We start from the raw sequence: 21,615 nt of genomic DNA on the forward strand, positions 1-21,615 counted from the left end.
CGGTATTTATGGAGCATTTACTGTGTGCAGAGCGCTGTACTAAGCACTTGGGAGAGTGCAATATAACAGAGTGGGTAGAAACGTTCCCTAATTTTATTTATTGAACATTTACCGTCTGCAGAGCACTATATTAAGCACTTGGGTGAGTACAATATAACAGTGGGTAGACACATTCCCTAATAGAATTTAATGACTGCTTACATTGTGCAGAGCACTGTATGAAGCACTTGGGAGAGTACAATACACCAATAAACAGTGTCATTCCCTGCCCACAATGAGTTTATAGTCTAGAGGCGGGGAGACAGACATTATTTTAAAAAAGAAAATTAAATAACTTAGAATGTGAGCCCCTTGTAGGACAGGGACTGTGTCCAACCCTGATAAACTTGTACCTATCCAGCACTTAGTACAGTAAGCGCTAAACAAATACCGTAATCATTATTATTATTACCCCAGTACTTAGAACAGTGCTTGACACCTAGTAAATGCTTAACAAATACCACGAAGAAAAAAAAAGCCATATTCCCTGTACCGCACAGGGCTCACAGTCTAAGTATGAGGGAGAATGAGTACTGAATCCCCATTATAAGTTGCAGCAGCTGAGGCACAGAGAAGTCAAGTCATTTGCTACTAGGAGAGCCGGAATTAGAACTCAGATCCTCTGACTCCTAGGCCCGTGTTCTTTCCAGAAGGCCACACTGCTTTCTGATTCGGTTCCTGAGCCATAGGCTGCAGATTCGTGGCTAAGTACTCGATCATTCTTCAGGTGTGACGAGGATGGAGCTAGCCTCTGCTCCCTGGGGCTTCGCATCCCGAAAAAATTCAAACTCATCCCTTCCATTTCCATCAATAAAGGAGCGCTTTCTCCCACCCTCTCCACTAACGTTTTCCTCTTTTAACAATGTTTCAGCTGTAGTTGCGAAAGCTTTTCATCATAGGGCTTGGCCGCCCTCTTAGCCAAAATAAACACTCATTACAGAACATCCTGTGGAAAGAGAGGATTACCTCAACACCCCTGCAGGCTCCGAAGGTGAGCAGCATTCTGGGATAAGGGGAGGGCAGTACTTAGGACCCGCTGCCGGACCAAGTGCCATCTCTGAACTTGGCCCTTCGAAGAGGGGCGCCTCGGGGTTGGAACCGAGAGTGGCCCCCGAATCTCGGAGGCTGACAGTATTCTCGGAGGCTGAATAATATTGCTATGGGACAAGCACTATTCTAAGCACTGGGGTAGATACGAGATGATCAGGTTGGACACAGTCTCTGTCCCACACGGGGCTCCCACGCTTAATCGGCATTTTCCAGATGAGGTAACTGAGGCCCGGAGGAGTGACCTGCCCCAGGTCACACAGCAAAACCCAGGTCCTTCTGACTCCTGGGCTTGCGCTCTATCTACTGTTTCATGCTGTCAGTAGAGAAACGGTTACCGCCTCCATCCAAACCGCTAGCATGTTAATCCAATCACTTCTCCTATCCCGTCTTGAATAGTTTATCAATCTCCTTGCTGACCTCCCAGCCTCCTGCCTCTCCCCACTCCAGTCCATACTTTACTCTGCTTCCTCCGGTCATTTTTCTACAAAAACATTCAGGACACTCAAGAAACTCCAATGGCTTTATCCACCTCTGCATCAAACAAAAACTCATCACCACTGGCTTCAAAACAGTCGATCTCCTTGCCCCCTCCTACCTCACCTCACTACTCTCCTACTACAACCCTGCCAGCACTTTGTTCCTCAAATGCCAACCCTCTCACCGTGCCTTGATGTCATCTACCTCACCACCGACCCCTTGCCCACGTTCCGCCTCTGGTCTGGAACACCCTCCCTCCTCATATCTGACAGAGACTCACCTCTTCTTCAAAGCCTTACTGGAGGCACATATCCTCCAAGAGACCCTCCCTGAAGGAGTCCCGTTTTCCTCTTCTCTCATTCCCTTCTCTGTCACCCTGACTTACTCCTTTTATTCATTCACCCTCTCGGCTCCACAGTGCTTATGTCCATACCTGTATACATTTATGTATATTAATATCTGTCTAGGCTGTAAGCTCACTGTGGACAGGGAATGTGTTGGTTAATTGTTATATTGTACTCTCCCAAGCACTTAGTACAATGCTCTGCACACAGTAAGAGCTCAAAAAATATGATTGAATGAATAGAAGAGTATCAGGAGGCTCAAAGGAAGAGACCAGCAAGCCCTGGTCAGGAGCCCTGGTGCTGTCCTTCAAATATTACCAGGGGTAATATTTTCAAATGCCCAGCACAGCCCCAAGAGCCCAAGATCCAGCAGGTACAGGTGCTGCAAGCAGCATAAAGGCAGGCTGGGGACCACCACTCCCCCCACCCCTGCCCCAATCCCTCAACCAAGCATCCAGGCTTTTAGAAAATACCCAAAACCATCTTAAAAGGAAGAGAGGAAATGATGGGATTTACAAAGAACTACAATTTATTTTTCATTTACAGCATCCGATATAAATAAAATTCAACAGAATTCAGGGTGGCAAAAAAATACAGGGTTCCGAGGAACAGTTTGAATACAAAATGTTCTGTGAAGTCTGCCCCATTCGAGAGCCAAAAGCCGAGGAGGAGGAGGAAGAGAAGGAGGAGGAGAACAGACAATTCCTGGCCACCACCCTGAAGGCAAGAAGATTCTGCTAAGGCAAGACAACGGAATCCTGGTGGTTAGTACGGTGCCTGGCACATAGTTGTCGCTTAACAAAAATCATCATTATTAAGGGATGTGGCACGAGTGCCTGAAATGGTAGACCTTTCCCTCCCTAATACTTGTCCTGGCAAGGGGTTTAGGAAGGTTTCTGAAATAGACTGCAATTTCCCTACCTTTCCATGCAGGGAGAGACACTGGAAATACAGGAGACAGGCCATCTCGAAGTCTTGTAAAGCTAGCGGGTCCAAAGGGCGGGCTGATCTGTATTTCGTTGTTGTTCTTACGGTATTTGTCATGTGCTTATTGTGTCAGGCACTGTTTCTAAGCCCTGGGGTAGATAAATTAGGTTGGACACAGTCCCTGCCCCACATGGGGCTCACAGTCCAAGTAGGAGGGAGAATTAGTATTGAATCCCCATTTTTCAAGTGAAGAAACTAAGGCACAAAAAAGCTAAATGACTTCTTCAAAGTCACAAAGTAGACAAGTGGTGGAGCAGGGATTAGAACCCAGATCCTCACTGGGCCACGTGAGCCCCAAAATGCGCTCTTCCCCAGACCGAACAGAAAAGCGCTCTTTCATGTTGAGACCATCCATCACAACATTCTCTTGGTTCACACTCCTTTATGGGTTTTTACTTTCTAGTTTAGGTTTGTTGAGCCGGCGTTTGCTATCGAAGCAGAGGAGGGAGCGAAGTACTAGTGTCTAGCAAGGAAGTGGGAGTTAAAAAAAAGTTTGCATTTCATGGTCAAGATGCCCGGTGGTGACCAGCCAAATTCTCCACACGCCAGGCTGGAAGGGGCTCGCCCCGTGTTCGGCTTTCAGCCTTTTGGAATCGAAGTCAATTTCTGGTAGCGGAAGTTGCTGGATTGGAAAAGGGCGTCTCAGAGCTTGTGCTGTGAGATCAGAGACCTGTGGAGCATGCAGAGAGGCAGATGCACAGGGTGGGCTGGGGAGAGAAGGATGACCAGGTGTCTATGGTGGGTGGTGGAAAGCTAGGGAATCTAAAACTGGTTGGCAGTGCCAGGGCAGTACCCAGGGCAGGACCCGCTGGAGAGTTTACCCAGCCTTGCCACAAGCACTCTATGCTCCAGTGGCTTAGCGTTGTCATGGGGAGGAAACCAGGATCCAAGAACTGGGATGGGATTAGTACTGAGCATGCAAAACAGACAGGAAGGATAGTCACCTTGAGCAGAAATGTTCAACCAAGGCGTAGGTGGAGGTCTGGAATGCTGAAATGGACCCAAGGCCAGAGAGTGGCAGCAGAAATGGAAAAGGAGAGAGAGAAAGAGAGAGCACACCCTTAGTCTGGGGAGAGGCAGAATGTTGAAAGAGCTGAAAAAAAAACTTTCTTCCTCATCTTACTGATCTGTGGAATATGCCTTTGTCAATTTAAGTAGTAACTGCAGAAACGGTATTAAGGAAAGATACAAGTTCGGGCCCTGTCTATATCTAATCTCTTGTCAACCTCAAATGATGACTACATTGGGGGAGGGCTTTCTGGATTGGACTTGCCACCATGTCAAGTTCACTTTTCCTACCCAGGGCCCATGGAGTGAGCCAGTCTGCTAAAGTTAAGACAAGTAAAGGCTTCTGGGAAGGGTGAAAAGCGGCAGAGCAGAGCCGGTGGCCCTCACTGCAAAATGAGCTCTAGTGGAAAAGCCGCCATGGATCAAAGGGGAGCCTGGAGATTCCTTAGAAGCAGGATTTCTAAGACTATAAACTTTCCAGGATTTAAAGGATTTGGACATTTCAAGGGAGGGTCTATAAATACTGTAAGGGGGTGGTGAGGGAAATCGTAATACGGGACTCGGCTAAGGGGGTCTTAGGATGTAAGAGGTGCAAGTCTTCACTGACACTGGCTTCCGAATGGGACCTGGGTTCTAATTCCTTCGCTCTTCTGCTGGGTGATGTTGGGCAAGTTGTTTCTCTCGTCTGTGCCTCAGTTACCTCCCCGTATCAAGGGATTGAAGACTGAGAGCCCCATGTGGGACAGGGACTCTGTCTAACCTGATTAACTCAACTCTACCCCAGTGCTTAGTATGGTGTCTGGCACATAACAAAAATACTAAAGAACAAAAACAAAGAAAACCTTTTTTCAGCTTTTTGATCATGTCCTGACATAACCCTGACATGACACCCAACCTAGTGAGGGCGTCAGGGCGATGCTGTGATGACCTTGATATGAGTTCTCTTCAGCTAGTGCTAGCGAGTCACCAGTCTCTCGAGTGGTCACGGGACATTTTTCAATAACATTTATTGAATGCTTACTGTGTGCGCTTGGGAGAGTATCTAAATACCCGTTCTCCCTCTTACTTAGACAGCGAGCCCCATGTGAGACAAGACCCGCGTCTGATCTAATTAACACGTACCTACCCCAGCGCTTAGAACAGTACTTCACACAGCAGGCGATCAACAAATATCATTAGGAAAAAGACTACATCTACCCGTACGTTTGATCATTTGAATCGATCAATCAAACAATGGTATTTTTTGAGTGCTTATTATGCGCAGAGCACAGTATAAATCTGAAACCCTTCTTGATAGATTTCTTCCCAGGGCTGTGGAGTTCAGGGTATGCGTGGACTGGAGGCAGATTTGTTCAAGTATGCATGAAAGTTGAAAAGGGAATTGTAAGAATAATTTATTTGGTCTGTTGGAAACTGACAGGGGTCAAAGGATGATTTCAGTTTCGATAATTTCCAAATCAAATTGGTTGTGGTCTCCAGGTTGGAAGTGAGACTCTCAGGAGAGGAGTGGGCTAGTTGGAAAGTAGGAGACCCTCAAAGGGGCATCACTTTAGTCTAATACTCAGACCTCACTGAAGGGAGCAGTTGGGGTCGTGGTTAGCTATTGCCTGGGAAAAGAAGGAACCCTCACATTTTTTTAATGGTATTTGTTAAGCACTTCCTATGTGCCAGGCACTCTACTAAGTGCTGCGGTAGATACAAGTTCATCAGGTTGGACACAGTCCCTTGTCCCCCGTGGAGCTCACAGTCACCACCCCCATCTTACAGATGAGGTAACTGAGGTACAGAGAAGTTAAATGACTTGCCCAGGGTCACAGAGCAGAACAGTGGCAGAACAGGGATTAGAACCCAGGTCCTCTGACTCACAGGCCCGTGTTCTTTCCACCACATCACACTGCTTCTTATAGAAGTTGGTGAATTGGAGCACCCTCCACTTGCTTTTATAAGCAAAGCTAAAATCATCCGCTATTCCTCCTGAGGGTAGCCAGTTTGGAACAATACAGCAACAACATCCATTGAATTGTGTAGTTCACTTTTCCCGGCATATTTCCGATGGAAAACCTTTGGTCAAAGTCTCTTAGAGAGGTTTCTGGAGCCGAAATTGTTGACCATGAGAGACGCGGACATTTGTGGCTGTGAGTTCAGTTTTTAAGGTGTCCTATTTCATGGTCATCTAAGAAGAATTATTTTGGAAAATTCACAAGTTGCCTGAGAGACCTGGTGGAACCAAAGGCCTTGGCCATCAGTGACAAAGACAGAGCTGCACATGTGAGGGAGTCTTACAAAGAATATGGCTAAAATTGGGATTGAGATTAATAATTAATAATACAAACTACGGTGTTTCTTAATCGTTTACTATGTGTCAAGCCCTGTACTAAGCCCTGGGGTAGACACAAGATGATCAGATCCCACATGGGGCTCCCATTCTAACTAGGAGGAAGAACAGGCGTTGAATCTTCATTTTGCAGATGAAGAAACTGAGGCACAGAGAAGTAAAGTGACTTGCCCAATGTCACACAGCAGGCAAGCAGCAGAGTCAGGATTAGAATCTCGATCCTTTGACTCCTAGGCCCGTGCTCTTTCCACTAGGCACACTGCTTCTCATGGGATTAGGGATGGGGGAATCAGGAATTTCTAACCAGTTTGAATTATGTTGTTTTGTATCAAAACTAGTTAGGAGGCAATCCAGTGAGGGAGAAGAATGCCACGCGGTAAGAGTAAATCTGATAGGAAAACTAGGTATCGTATTCAGTTCATTTAGTTCCCCATGCACTGATAGCACTCTTTCTCCCCATTTCAACCTGAACGCTGACATGAAACAACAGGAAAAGGGATATTTTAAAAATATCACTGTCAGACCGCACCTGTTCCCAGGAGAACCGAAGAACATTATCTGGATGAGGACGGAGATTTTAGAAGTTGTGAGGGCAGTTTATGTAACTGGGACAGTATCTACTACTCTAGAGATGGTTGAGAATGGGAGGAAATGCTCTTCTGCATTATGTATGGGAATCGTTTGTGACACTCTGATGTTTTGGGGTGCTCACTGGCTCAAGGACCAGGCAAGACCTAGGGGGTAGGCTGGGGAGGAGGGCTGGGGGAGGAGGGTGTAATTTGGATGTGGCCAATGGAACCTATTTGATCATGCCAAGATGCCAAGATCACCAATCCAGGCTCATCTCCTGAGGTCCAAGTGGTCAGGAGGAAGTATGGGGGGTGGGGTGAGAGACCCTTAGAATTAGACTATTGATATTAGAACTCTGGCCCAAACTACCCAAGTGAGCAGTACTAGGGACAAGACTGGAATTAAGGAAATAAGCTCAGCATGAAGGCAGAATGGCTACTTTCCTAGTCAACGCTCCAGGGAAGGGCCAGTCACTTCAGAGAAATCACCCGTGGGGCTTCGTACCAATGCCAGACACCAGCCAATACAGACCGCTAACAAACGAGTCACAATAAGATGGGTGGAATTCGTTAATAATCACAAGAGGGGTGGGATCATCTGTGAATAATAATAAGGGGGAGGGGGAGTGGTGATGGGGTTCACCAGAGGGCAGGCTATGCAAGGAAACGGCCTCTCTGAAGATTTTACAGCAGCAAGGCAGCGCGTCAGAGAACCGTGGACAAGCTTGGTCATCCTCATTCCGAAATGAACTCCAGTGGTATGGCTGAAAGGGGAAGACTGAAGATATCCTCCTCCCCCTGGGGACTCTGGGACACTCTGAACTTCAAAGGCCCGGAAGGTTTAATACATTCCAGGGTCAGATGGATGATGAGGGTAAGGGAACGAAGGGTAGAGGTTTATGATGCTTTAGAACAGGGCGGGGTGGGGGGGGGGCGGGTGGAGGTGGGAGTCATACACGGCTGGCGTGGCTAAGGGAGTTATACAATTCTGTGGCAACTTTGTTCTCTGGGACTGTGCATTTGGGGTGTGGGACCAGTTGGAAGGTTTAATAAAGGGAACCTGCCGTGAACCACAATCCTAGTGTGGGGTAACTGCTGGAGAAGAGTGGGACTGAGGTGACAGTTTTCCAGGAATATTAATGTTTCCCACTGCCTAGCTGCTCCCCAACTTGACAGTATGTTCACCCTAGGAAAATATGATTCACGACATTTTGGCTGCAGACAAAACTTTAGCAACACAAATCTGCAGAGAGGCAGATTTCCACCCAAACATCACACCGACTCAAAACACAGAGCTTGGCTAAGACCGAGACGGGTGCTTTAAGGTCTGGAACACCAGGACCCAAGCAGTCACTTGAACAAAAACACAAGGCCCAGTGACAATGGGAGTTTAGTAGAGGAAACCTCAAATTGTCAATGGCCCATCCCTGACCCTTTCTGGGGGGCAGGGAGACCCCCCTTTCTCCTTTCCAATGGAGGAAATGGCTCCGTCAAGCCCACAGAAAAACAACACCTCAGAGTAGAGCAGCCTGTCCAGGGACCGACCTGGGTTGGCAAGTCCGAGCCCAAGAGCGAGTGCTGGTGATGGGAGCGGCTCAGGCCTGGCTGTAGCAAAGCCGTTCTGATTCGAACCCGACACCACAGCTGGGTCTATAGGGGGATAGCGGAAGGTCCACTAGCCAGGTAGCCAAGTGAGCAGAGACCACCGGCAACTCTCCAGTCAACATCTCACCCCCGTCCCTTTGGAAATGGGGAGAGCAATTACCTGTCTGATAATTCAGATGGATAACTCCAGCACTAATAACTCCAGCACCTCTGTGTCACCTTGGATACTCATCGCCACTCCCAGAGCACTCTTGTACTTTAAACTTCGCTACTCCCCCCTACCTGAAATTTATTTTAGCATCTGTCTCCCCTGCTAGATTGTTCACTCCAAGGGGCTACAGATGGTCTCTACAGGCTATATTGTACTATCCCAAGTGCTCAGTCCAGTGCTCTGCACAGAAAAAGAGCTCAATACATAGTACTGACTGACTGATAGTAAGCGCTCAATAAATACTATTGAATGAATGAATGAACTGATAGAGCCGTGACGCAGGGTAACAGCTGCCCAGGTGGACAGTTCAACTTCCATTAGTTTCTGAAGACCAGTACGGGCCTTGAGTAATGGAAGCTTAATGTCCGACACTGACAGCTTCTTTTGGTTCTCCTGAATGGGTTGGACAAAGTAACCCAGCATTCCTAGCATTCCCGGCCTTCCCACACACACTGGGATCGGCAACCAACAGCTTATGGTCCACCCTGGGACTACTACCCAAAAGAAGGGATGCACTTACAAGACTCCCTTTCCCCATTTCCCTTTTGGCAGACCAGACCTGCTAAACAGGTCTTCCATCACCAGCTTCCTACATGGAGAAAGAAAGAGAGAGAGAAAGGAGAGAGAGAGAGAGGAGTGACAGGAAAAAAAGAGAAGCCGTTTTTAATATTACTATGCCCAGAGCATTGCATTCTCTGTCTAATCACCTGGATCCTGGCTCAACAAACTCACACACACACACACACACACACACACACACACACACCCTTTCCCACTGCTCCACCCCTGGCTTCTGACCTTCCCTCTGTGGAATCCACTGGGCTGGTTGGTTTCTCTTCTCCACCCAAGAAGGCAATTAGTCAAGGATAATAACTCTCCCAGGCCCAACTGAGGATATACCCTCATCACTCATTAACGCCAACACCAACCCCAATTAAAACAGGAGTGACTCAACTACCGATACAATGCTAGACGCCAGCCACCTTACTGGAAGGAAACAGCCTGATTACTGTCCCTGGAGTTGCCACTCCAGGGGCAGAGGAAATAGTCCCTTGCCTTCAACTACTCTTGCCCGTGAGAGGGAGGGATCTCAGTCCAACCAGCCCCTTCTCCCCAGAGTCCCTCCACCAGAAGCTGACCACATGGGCTTCTCTGGGCCGGCTGGGAGTGGCCACGCAAAATTTGATGACTCAGACACCTTCCCAAAAGCCAGTGTGCTAGTCCAAATTGCTCCCTGTTTATCTGTTGGCAAGGAGCCACTCTTCCCAAAGCCATCCATTCATCTGGGTAGCCAACACCCAACCCCTGGCTTGGCTGGTAACGGCAGCTGCCTATTCCAATGGATGGGCTCATCTTGAAGGTGGGGCAGGGAGCTGTGTGGCACAGACCGGGTTGAGCTCTTCTCCCCTGTGGGCTTTCAGTTGGTCAATCGTCTGACTGAGGAAACAGCATGGTTTAGTGGACAGAGCATGGGCCTTGGAGTAAGAAGGTCATGGGTTCTAATCCCATCTCAGCCACTTGTCTGTTGTGTGACCTTGGACAAGTCACTTCACTTTTCTGGGCCTCAGTTCCCTCACCTGTACAATGGGGATTGAGTCTGTGAGCCCCAAGTGGGACAGGATCTGTGTCCAACCCAATTTGCTTGTATCCACCCCGGCGCTTATTCCAGCACTTAGTACAGTGCCTTGCACATAGTAAGCGCTTATCAAATACTATAATTACTATTACAGAGCCTGGCACATAGTAAGTGCTTAACAAATACCACAAAAAATACCACAATCGTCAGTCTATCATATTTTGAGTGCTTACTGTGTGCTGAGCACTATAGTAAGCACCTGGGAGAGGACAATATAACAACAAACAGAAACCTTCCCTTCCTACTAGGGGCTTACAGTCTAGAGGTGGAGACAGACATTAATAGAAATAAATAAATTTCAGATATAGATTACTTCACTTTGGGACTGATTAGAGGACAGCAGGGCCCCCAAACTGAAACATGTGAAATCCAATAAGGCCCATCTTCGGTGGAGCCTGGATGCTCCCTGACTCTGGGACACTGAAGGCACATCTCTTCCAAGAGGCCTTCCCACACTAAGCCCCACTTTTCCTCATCTCCCACTCCTTTCTGCATCACCCTGATTTGCTCCCTTTGCTCTTCCCCCCTCCTAACCCCAAAGCACTTATGTACATATCTGTAATTTTACTTATCTCAATGTTCTTCCCCCCTCCCGAGCACAAGGCAGTTATATACATATCTGTAATTTTATTTATTTGAACTGATGTCTGTCTATTTGAACTGATGTCTGTCTCCCCAACTCTAGACTGTGTGCTCGTTGTGGGCAGGGAATGTCACCATTTATTGTTGTATTGTACTTTCCCAAGTGCTTAGTACAGTGCTCTACAAACAGTAAGTGCTCAAAAATATGATTGATTAATTGATTGACAAGGGATTGGGCAAATGGGCATGTGGGAGAGGAAATCTTTACAACTTGGAAGAAGGAGCCAGTCATCCCCTTCTTGGTCCAAACTCCTCATTAACAAGGCATTTTTCAGGGTCTCCCGCCTCCCGTTCTAGTCAGCCTGGGGAAGTTTCCCCGCTCTGGACTGTGGGACTATGCCCCAGGGCATTCGGGAGAAGGAGGAGCTCTGAGGCCTTACTCAGTTGTAGGCCTCACTGCTGGGACTTGTCCAATGAGCCCTCCGGCAAGCCTGGACAATCCAGTTTTAAAGCAAACAAGACAGGAGGCTTCCCCTGGGGGGTGACTGGAGACGGTCCCTTCTCAAAATCGGTGGCTTTCCAGGGTTCCCAGCCCAACCCCTGGCACTGGACTGGACGATTCCTCCCCAAAGTAGCCACAGTGAACAACGCCAGGACAGGCAGCTAACCAAAGAGGCCTGCGGCTGCTGGGTAATGGTCTTGTTGGAACTTGAGACCAGAAAGGAAGAACCCAGCCCATCCAGGCAGGCTAACCAGCAGAGCCATGGATAATAATAATAATAGTAATGATGGATAGAAATAATGATGATGGTATTTGTTAAGTGCTTACTCTGTGCCGGGCACTGTACTAATGACTGGGGGGGATACAAGCAAATCAAGTTGGACACAGTCCCGTCCCACGTGGGTTTGATCCCCACTTTCTAGATGAGGTAACGGAGGCCCAGAGAAGTGAAGTGACTGTCCAAGGTCGCGCAGCAAAGTAGTGGAGCTGGGATTGGAATCCATGACCTCTGACTCTCAGGCTTGTGCTCTATCCACTAAACCGTGGAGAGTTGTGAGAGGAACTTATCTCCCAGCCCAGGGCTGCATGGGAAAACAGGGTATTTATTGGCTAAGGGATAGTTTCCAGGATTGGGGCAGAATTTTCGGGTGGCAAACCAACATCAGGCCAAACATTTCGTCCAGAATCAGCCTGCTTCATGATGCTAACTCGTTTGTCAGCTGCTATGAGGGGAAGTCAATACTGATGCATTTAACTTCCTCCTCGAACCCCCCACCCACTCTCTCTCTTGCCCCTGGTGATCTTGTCGCCAATTTCCCTGAAAAAATTGAAACCGTCTTGTGTGTTCTCCCTACAGTCTCCCCTGCTCCTTGCCAGTCCTGTTCTCTTCCCACTCCCCTTTGACTTTCCCATCCTTCTCAGCAGTATCTCAAGATAAGATCTCCCACCTCCGCTTTAAATCTACTCCTTCCACTTGAGGCTCTGTCCCCACCCCTTCACACTTATTAAAACACTTACTCTCTTCCCTCTTCCCTCCCTGACCATCATCAACCGCTCACTCCCCAAAGGCTTCATCCCCGCTGCTTTCAAACATGCCCATGTATCTCCTATCCTAGAAAATCCCTTCCTTAGCCTCATGGCTCCCTCCTACCATTCCTTCCCAAACTGTTCGAATGAGCTGTTTACACCAGCTGCCTCCACTTCTTCTTTTTCCATTCTCTCCTTGACCCCTTCCAATCTAGCTTCTGACTTCTTCACGCCACAGAAACTGCCCTCTCAAAACTACCAGTGACCCCCTTCTGACCAAATCCAATGATCCCTACTCCATCCTAATCCTCCTCAACCTCTCAGCTGCCTTTGATACTGTGGGCCACCTCCTAGTCCAGGAAATATTAACTAATTTTCACTGACACTGTCCTGTCCTGGTTCTCCTCCTGTCTCTCCAGTTGCTCATTTTCAGTCTCTTTCACAGGCTCCTCCTCTGCCTCCCACCCCCAAATTGTGGAAGTCCCTCAAGACTCAATTCTGGGGTCGTATTCTAGTCTCCATCTACACCCACTCCCTCGGAGAACTCATTCATCCCTTCGGCCTCCACTATCAACTTTCCAAATCTACCTCTCCAGCCCCTATTGCTCTTCTTCTCTACCGTCTCACGTTTCCTCCTGCCTTCGGGATATCTCTTCTTGGATTAACATGTCTAATACAGAACCACTCATTTTTTCCTGCCCTCTCCAAGACTTTCTGATCACTGTAGACAACACCTCCAGCATCCCTGTCTCACGAGTCTGTAACCTGGGCACTGTCCTCGAATCTTCTCTCTCATTCAACCACCTATTCGGTCTGTCACTAAATCCTGTCAGTTCTACCTTCACAACATCTCTAAACTCCATGCTTTCCTGTCCATCCAAACTGCTACCACACTGATCCAAGCTTGTATCACATCCCGCCGTGACTAGTAATAATAATAATAATTGTTATGGTATTTTGTTAAGTGCTGACTACAAGCCAGGCATTTTTCTGAGCACTGGAGTGGTTACAAGCAAATAGGGTTGGATACAGTCCCTGTTCCATGTGGGGCTCACAGTCTTGATCCCCATTTTGCAGATGAGGTAACTGAGGCACAGAGAGGTGAAGTGACATGCCCAAGGTCGCACAGCAGACAAGTGGCAGAGCTGGGATGAGGACCCATGACCGTCTTATTCCCAGGCCTGTGCTTTATCTACTATACCGTGCTGCTTCTCATATGGCATTAGAAAACTGCATTAGCCTCCTTGCTGATCTCCCTGCCCTGCCTCCAGTATCTCCCTTCCCCAGTCCTTCATTCTGCTGCCTGGATCATTTTTCTACAAAAAAAATGACCATTTGGTCCACATTTCCCCTCTCATTAAAAGGCTTCAGTGTTTGCACATCTACCTCTGCGTCAGCAGAAACTCTTTGCCGTCGGCCTTAAAGGCTTCAACAGCTCTTCTCTTCCTACCTTATCTTTCAGATTGCCACTATAACCCAGCCTTCACACTTCACTCCCCTACCACCAATTTACTCACCGTACCTCAGTCTCGTCTATCTCGTTGCTGACCCCTTGCCCACTTCCTCCCCTTAGCCTGGAACTCCCCCCACTTCACAGGCAGAGCACCACTTTCCCATCTTCAAAGCCCTCCTAAAAATCACATCTCCCAGAGGCCTTCCCTGACTACCCCTCACTTCTTGTGTTGCCTGTGCACTGAACTCCTTAAGTAGTGTAATATTCACCCAGCCCCACAGCACTTATTACCTATCCCCCTGTAATTTCCTCATCTGTAAAATGGAGATTGAGACTGTGGGCCCCATGTGGGATGGGGACTATATCCAACCTGACTACCTTGTATCTACCCCAGTGCTTAAAACAGTGCTTGACACATATAGAAGCAGCGTGGCTTGGTGGCAAGAGCCCGGGCTTGGGAGTCAGAGGACATTCGTTCTAATCACAGCTCTGCCACTTATCAGCTGTGTGACTTTGGGCAAGTCACTTCACTTCTCTGTGCCTCAATTACCTCATCTGTAAAATGGGGATGAAGACTGTGAGTTCCAGGTGGGACAACCTGATTACCTTGTATCTACCCCAGCGCTTAGAACGGTGCTTGGCACATAATAAGCGCTTAACAAATACCATCATCATCATAGATAGTACTTAACAAATACCATCATGATTATTCATTCAATAGTATTTATCAAGCACTTGCTATGTGCAGAGCACTGTACTAAGCGCTTGGAATGTACAATTTGCCAACAGATAGAGATAATCCCTGCCCAATGATGGGCTCACAGTCCTATTGGGGGACTACTCCTTTGCATTGTATTCACTCAAGGACTTATATAGTGCTCTAGGCAAGTAAGTCTTTTAAAAATACCATTGATTGATGTCCCCTCTGGCTAACCCTAGTGGTCCCAGGCAAGGCGAGGCAGTGTAGAGTGGGCTGGGTGCCTTGGAGTCAGAAACTCCATCTCCAAGAAGTCGTAGCATTACAGGCCTGGCCCGGGGTGCTCACTGAGTGTTTATTTCTACAAACTCAAAATCTTGGGTGAGAGCACCGAAGGCCAGAATGCAGCTGTGAAGTCTGCCAGGAGTTTCCTATGGCTTACACCCAAGGTCCCTGGAAGGATTTCTCCATCCCAATTCCAGGGTTTAACTAAACGCTGGTCACCGGGATGTCCCAGCCTGAATTCTTTTAAGGCAAAAGGGAATTGAGCAAGAAGGGTGTGTAGGTGGTAGCCAACCTCAGGAGCCATCCCGAACCGTGGGTGTTTATCAGCTTTGCACCAACCTGGCTCCTTGCCAGGAAAAGTCTTCCAAGTTACTTGGAATTCTATATGTCTTGGATCACAGGTTTGGCTTCCGAACTATACATAGTGGATAGAGCACGGGCCTGGAAGTCAGAAGTTCTAATCCCCACTCTGCCACCTGTCTGCTGTGTGATCTTGGACAAGTCACTTCACTTCTCTAGGCCTCAGTTACCTCACCTGCAAAGTGGGGACTACAACCAGAGTTGCCAACCCTCAGAGTTTGTCTGATTCCATCCACACTGGCTATTTTAAATCCCTTTTAACTGGACTTCGAGTTTCGGGATTTTTCTTCTGTTTTTTTTTTGGGTTTTTTGAAAAAACAAAAACAAACAAAAAACACAACCAAACCCCCATCCCAGTCCTGGGAGGAAACAAGAAGTCACAATTCTGGCTCCTCTTCCATGAAGTTGCTTCTCCACCCACCAGTAGCTGGGCTATAGAGTCATCCTCCTCCTCCTCCTCCTCCTCCTCCTCAGCTAATGGATATTTCCTATAAAGTAGACTCGGGGATGATGGTTTTATTAGGCAGATGTGTTTGGGATGGATGCATGTGGATTTATTCCTACTGATGCCTGCTCACTTGTTTTGGTGCCTGTCTCCCTCTTTCTAGACTGTGAGCCCCTTGTTGGGATTGTCTCTATCTACTGCCAAATTGAATTTTCCAAGCACTTAGTACAGTGCTCTGCACACAGTAAGTGCTCAAAAAATATGACAATGAATGAAAGAATGACAGGGATTCTGTCCAGCCTGATTAGCTTGTTTCTTCTCCGGTGCTTCACAGAGAGTAAGCATTTAACAAATACCACCATCATCATAAATACCATTGACTGGCTGACTGTATGGATTCTGCAATGGATGCCCCTGTCCTGGAAGCCCAGAGCAAGAGGGGATGCTTCCATGGGGCTCTAAGCTTCTTGTGGTCGGGGAACACGGGATGGGTGTTGCTCCATCCTTGGGTCCAGGTTTTGCACTCTTAAGGATGGGTCCTCTTCAAATGCGAGGGATAAATATACATTTTTATATATAGAGAGAGTTTGAAGTGTTCAGTAAAGACCCCTGACTGATATTCCTAGAAGCCGGCACCCATGCCCTGAACATTTCTGATGTACCAATCAATGAATAAATCAATCGATCGTATTTATTGAGTACTGACTGCATGCAAAACACTGTACTAAGCGCTTGAGAGGGTACAGTTTAACAGAGTTGGTAGACATGGTAGACATGTGGTAGACATGTCCACAACGAACTTACAGTATAGAAGACTGACCCTGGGAGAGATGCAAGCCCGAGGGACACTGAGGATTTTGGGGGTGGCGATTGGGCTAAAATCCATTGCTAAAATCCGCCCTTTCCTCTGACCAAACTGTTACCATGTTAACACAATCACTTATCCTATCTTGCCTTGATTACCGGATCGGCCTCCATGCTGACCTCCCAGCCTCCTGTCTCTTCCCACTCCAGTCCATATTTCACTCTGCTCTCCCGGATCATTTCTCTACAAAAGCATTCAGTCCACGTTTGCCCACTCCTTGAGAACCTTCAGGGCTTGCCCATCTACTTCCACATCAAACAACAACTCCTCACCACTGGCTTCAAAGCAGTCAACCACCTCGCCCCCTCCTTCCTCACCTCCCTACTTTCCTACTACAACCCAGTTGGCACACGACACTCCTCTAATGCCCACCTTCTCACTGTACCTCTATCTTGTCCATCTTGCCACCAACTCTCGCCCACCTCCTGACTCTGGCCTAGAACGCCCTCTCTCTTCATATCTGACAGACAATTATTCTCCCCTGCTTCAAAGCCTTATTGAAGACACATCTCTTCCAAGAGGCCTTCCCTGACAGAGCTCTCATTTTCCCCTTTTCCCACTCCCTTCTGCAACACCCTGACTTGCTCCCTTTATTAACCACCACCCCCCCCCCCGCATAGCCCCACAGCACATAGCCCCATGTCCATATCCGTAATTTATTTATATAAATGCCTGTCTCGCCTTTTGAACTGTAAGCTTGTTATAGGTAGGGAATGTGTCTGTTATATTGTTATATTGTACTCCCTAGTGCTTAGTACAGTGCCCTGCTCATGGTAGGTGCTCAATAAATATGATTGACTGATTGGGCAGGGAGAAGAGTCTGCCCATGTGGCTTTGCATGCACACGCCACTTCTGTTCCCATGCAAGTGCCAAGAAGAAAACCCCTAGCTGAAGCTAAGCAGGCTCGCAGGGGCGTCGCTTACACTTGGTGAGGGATGGGGTACCTGATGTGGGTCTGGTTGGAACGTGCTTCTCCTGACCAGAGCCTTTCCAGAAGGGCAGAGTTCTGCAGAGGAGGCTGAGGGCTGAGGTTAAACACAAGTGCCCAGGTGAGTCACGGAAGCCTGAAAAAGTGTCAGACTGAAGCAGCAGCGGGGAACGTGTCTGGGGCCTCGTCTCCAGGCTCTCTTGCCTCCTGACTTAGGAGCAGAGTTCAAGTCACCAAAAATCATTTTCCCTGACAGGCTGCTGAAACTCGCCTCAAAAGTGTATCCCAGTGGGCCAGCATTATCCACCCTTCTGAGAGACTCCTCCAGAGGCATTCAAACAATTTCAAAGCTGTAAATTTATTTCTATTAATGTCTGTCTCCTCTTCTAGACTGTAAGCTCATTATGGGCAGGGAATGTGTCTCTTTATTCTTATAGTGCACTCTCCCAAGAGCTTAGTAGAGAGTTCTGCACACAGTAAATGTTTAATAAATACCGCTGACTGATGGTTGAGTGACTGGAGTCCCACCACCAAAAAATAAGAACAATAATATTCTTATTATAGCCTCTACTTATCGGTCTATCAATTGTATTTATTGGGTCCTTACCGTATACTAAGTCCCTGGGAGAATACTACAGAATTGGTAGACAGGTTCCCTGACCACAAGGGAATTTACAATCTAGTAGGGGAGACAGACATTAATAGACATAAATTCTTATGGGGAAGAGGTCTGAGGTCTAGAAGGGAAGCCAGACTGGCTGAATGTGTCACCCACCCCAATGGGGGCCATTGTCTGGTTGCCATAATGTTGGAGGTAAAGAGGCTGGGTGACCCAGCTTCCCACCCAAGGAAAGAAAGCCCAAGGGGCAGGGGCAGAAGCAGCAGGGTGGAGGCTGAGCAAAAAAGTTAAGTGACTTGCCCAAGGTCACCCAGCAGACAATTAACAGAACTCAGGCCCTCCGTCTCCCAGATGCCCTCCTTCTCCCAGCCCTGTCTTGCTCCAGAGGCATGAGCTGTTCCCTCATCGTGATTTTTTTGTCTAATGGTACTTGTTAAGTGCTTATTATGTGACAGGCACTGTAGTAAGTGCAAGGGTAGATGCAAGCTAATCAAGTTGGACACAGTCCCCATTCCACTTGGAGCTCACAATATTAGCCCCATTTTACAGATGAGAGAATTGAGGCCCTCAAAAGCAGATTGGCTTGCCCAAGGTCACACAGCAGACAAGTGGCGGAGTCAGGATTAGAACCCGGGTCCTTCTGACTCCCAGTCCCATGCTCTCTCCACTGGGACTGGGGATCTGGGCTCAGAGGGAATGCTCTCTGCTGGGCGAGTCCCCCTGGTCCTTGAGAGATGCTGATCCCAATCAAATGAAGGCCCTGGAGCCACCAGACAGTCGTCCCTGCAGATCTCTTTGCCCATCATAATAATAATAATCCTGGTATTTGTTAAGCACTAACTGTGTGCCAGGTATTGTACTAAGCCCTGGGGTGGATACAAGCAAATCAGGTTGGACACAGTCCCTGCCCCATGTGGGGCTCACAGTCTCAATCCCCATTTTACAGATGAGGAAACTGAGACCCAGAGAAGTGAAATGATTTGCCCAAGGTGCCACAGCAGACAAGTGGTGGAGCCGGGATTAGAACCCACAACCTCTGACTCTCAGGCCTGTGCTCTTTCTTCTACATCATGCTGCTTCCATCAGGGGATAAGTAGGCAATGCCTTCTCTCGCCCCAGGCTCCTCTGCTGAGACCAACCAGGAGAGGCTCAGACCTGTCAACCTGTACTTGCCCCCCTCCCCCTGAATCCCCACTTTCCCCCCAAAACCTCAAGACTCCTTCAAAGTGAGACGGTCTGCCCTGGAGTCAGCTGTGGGAGGGGCGAGTCTCCTCAACTTCCCACCCAATACCGATCCTCTGAGAAAGTTTCCCATCCTTAGTTTGAGCCTACCCTGGGGCAGCTGGAGTTGACGCTGCCCTATGGGCTGAGCTCCCCAAAATAACGATGTCATTTGCTAAGTGCTTTGGATATGTCAAGGACTCTTCTAAGTGCTGGGGTAGATACAAGATAATCAGGGTGGGTACAGTCTCTGTCCCATATAGGGCCCACAGTTTTAATCCCCATTTTACAGATGTGGAAACTGCGGCCCAGAGAAGTGAAGTGACTTGCCCAAGCTCACAGAGTGGACACGTGGCAGAGTCAGGATTAGAACCCAGGCCCAAGTTCTATCCTTTAGGCCTCGTACTGTGGGGTCGCCTCCCCCTCTCCATGCTGCCTTGGCCCTGTGGACCCAGCAACCACCATCTCCAGGCATGGTGGGAGGGGGAACTGTTGGGGAGCCCCTGGGAAACCCCTAGTGAGTCCCTCCTGCTAGACTGTGAGCCCCCCCGCCATTGGACAGGGACTGTGTCCAAACTGATTAGCTTCTATCTACCTCAGCGCTTGGAGGAGTGCCTGGAGCAAAGTAAGCGCTTAACAAATAACTCCACGGCACTCTCCCAGCCCGTCGGAAGCTTGGGCTCCGGTTCAGAGCCCGCCTGGAGCCCTCTGGGACCACCCACAGGCTCCAGCACCAGCCACACCCCGTCCCACCCCTGGCCCCCAGTTCATCGGGAAGGACGCCCAGCCAGTCCCCAGAGATCATGGCCGAAGCCTTGGCTGTGGACCCACCTGAGGCGGGGATGGGGAGGACTCGTTAATGGATTAAATGTGTCTGTGTCTGAGAAGAGAAAAGTCTGGTCTGTCCGGGAAGAGCCAGAGCTGGTCTGGTGTCCCCCCACCAGCTGAATTGGCAGTGAACGGTGCCCGGGGCCTACGTGGTGGCAGAGGAGAAGATCCTCTGTGAGAGAGCCCAGGGTGGGCAAGAGAAGCCTTCCCAACCCCATCATGGCATTGTTGAGGAGCAGCATGGCCTAGTGGATAGAGCCCGGCCCTGGGAGTCAGAAGGCCTTGGTTTCTGATCCCAGCTCTACTGCTTGTCTGCTGTGTGACTTTGAACAAGTCACTTCACTTCTCTGGGCCTCAGTTCCCTCATCTGTAAAATGGGGATTGAGACTATGAGCCCCACATGGGAGAGGGACTGTGTCCAACTTGATTTGCTTATATCCACCCCACTGTTCCCCTCTGAGGGTCGCACCTGTAGAGTTTCCAGTACTCTACCAGTCTCGGCTAAAGGAGGGAGAGTAGTCAAGCAGAGGCCTGTCCATTCCATTCCTAGCTTGGGCAGTGGCTAATGAGAGGAAGGCAATCTGCTACAAGTCAAAACTCACCCGTGCTGGGCAGCAGTGGCATGGGAGAGAGTCAAGAGCGGAGACCCGAGTTTACTGCATGGAAGGAGGCTATGGTAAACCACTTCTGTATTTTTACCAAGAAAACTCTACGGATACACTACCAGAACGATTGCACATGGAGAGCAGGCCATTCTGGAAGAGATGTGTCCATGGTGTCGCTATGGGTCGGAAACGACTTGACGGCATAAGACAAGCATTTACTACAGTGCCTGACACACAGCAAGCATTTAACAAATGCCACAATCCTTATTATTATTATCAATCTCTAACTAAGCCGCTCCTTTACTATGCCAGAGTCAGTGACCTTTGCTTGTCATTCCCAACAGACATTTCGCCAGACGGCTTCTTATAACACCCGGAAGCGACACGCCAAGCATGCCAAGTTCCAATGCCTACAAAAGCCAGGGACCATGTTCTTCTCGCTCAACCTGCCCGGTGCCGGGCTGCTCTTTGCATAAAGCACCTCAGCGCCGGGATCTGAATGCAAGGGGCTACCTTTCAGGCAGGAGATGCCAAGTCAGCGGTCGAAGGAGCGATGACTGCGGCAGCAGACCAGTCATATGAGAGGCAAGAAGGGAGGAGAGGCGGTGAGAGAGGGACAGGCCCTTGGAGGGAAGTTTATTCTGTACAGAATGAAAAGAGGAAATGTTAGCTCAGAAGACACTCACATCGATCAAGAGGTGAGATGATGCCAGCCACAGGGCCACTTGGGAGCAATCTAGCCCCCCATTTCTCGTGACGGACGAGAGCTTTATTTTCCACAGGCTCGCATGACCATCGTTTAAGCAGCCTCCGCTTAATCTTCCTCGACGCCCTCATGGGACAGTCCAAAGTGCTTCCAAGGAAATTCTGGGACTCCAGACTCTTGGCTCTGCCTTTGAACCTGCCTTGGTCCCCGGCTTCCCTCTGACAATACCAG

The 21,615-nt window shown here is 48.7% G+C and overlaps 1 non-coding gene across 1 annotated transcript; it reads left to right on the top strand.

Moving 5' to 3' along the window:
- Positions 1-20,524: 20,524 nt before the first annotated feature.
- Positions 20,525-20,665, top strand: LOC114810886. Its single transcript, XR_003758576.1, has one exon. It is a non-coding gene; the product is annotated as a small nucleolar RNA SNORA7 (small nucleolar RNA).
- The last annotated feature ends 950 nt before the right edge of the window (positions 20,666-21,615 follow it).

This window comes from Ornithorhynchus anatinus, chromosome 3 (genome assembly GCF_004115215.2).
Source record: "Ornithorhynchus anatinus isolate Pmale09 chromosome 3, mOrnAna1.pri.v4, whole genome shotgun sequence".
NCBI classification, from domain to species: Eukaryota; Metazoa; Chordata; class Mammalia; order Monotremata; family Ornithorhynchidae; genus Ornithorhynchus; species Ornithorhynchus anatinus.